This window comes from Penaeus monodon, chromosome 22, assembly GCF_015228065.2.
Source record: "Penaeus monodon isolate SGIC_2016 chromosome 22, NSTDA_Pmon_1, whole genome shotgun sequence".
Classification (NCBI taxonomy): domain Eukaryota; kingdom Metazoa; phylum Arthropoda; class Malacostraca; order Decapoda; family Penaeidae; genus Penaeus; species Penaeus monodon.
In genome coordinates, this window is record NC_051407.1 from 21,732,842 (window position 1) to 21,733,344 (window position 503).

The 503-nt window shown below is 37.0% G+C and overlaps 1 protein-coding gene across 1 annotated transcript in view; it reads left to right on the plus strand.

The window, feature by feature from the left end:
* The window catches only part of LOC119586992 (T-box transcription factor TBX6-like), a gene marked incomplete in the record, with an annotated part of 4,095 nt that extends 3,811 nt beyond the window's left edge, over positions 1-284 (plus strand). The window contains 1 exon segment of the mRNA XM_037935733.1: positions 1-284.
* Positions 285-503: the final 219 nt, after the last annotated feature.

Genomic DNA, 503 nt, shown 5'->3' on the forward strand with positions numbered 1-503 from the left:
AGAGTGATGCAAGTGTCACGCCCTTTGTCACGTGCGCATGGTCATCTTCACAGTCATGCAGGCCTAGCGTCGGATTAGGCCTTACATGAGCACGCTGCTGTTGCCACACAGAGGTGCCAAAGATTCCTTTGTACAATTCATGAACTATTTATTTTTTATACTGTCATGGTGCTTGTTGTACATAATGTAATTAAGTTTATAGTTGTTATACTAGAAGACGGGTAAAGCAGGCGGCGTGGTCACGGCTCCACGGTTGTTGTTGTTAATAAAGAAAAGTAATTATTCATAAATCTTTACTTACACCTTAAACTGAGAAAGAAATTGATGAGCATAACAAATTCTGCAAGTTCATGATATTCAGCTATATCAATAACAGGATTCTTTGAAACATAATACAATCATACATTCAACTATTCATTGCTGAAACATAAAACCTAGAGTCATAGCAGTATATTAGTATACAAAGAAACTCATTTACAAAGAGAGAGAAAGACAGACAGAAC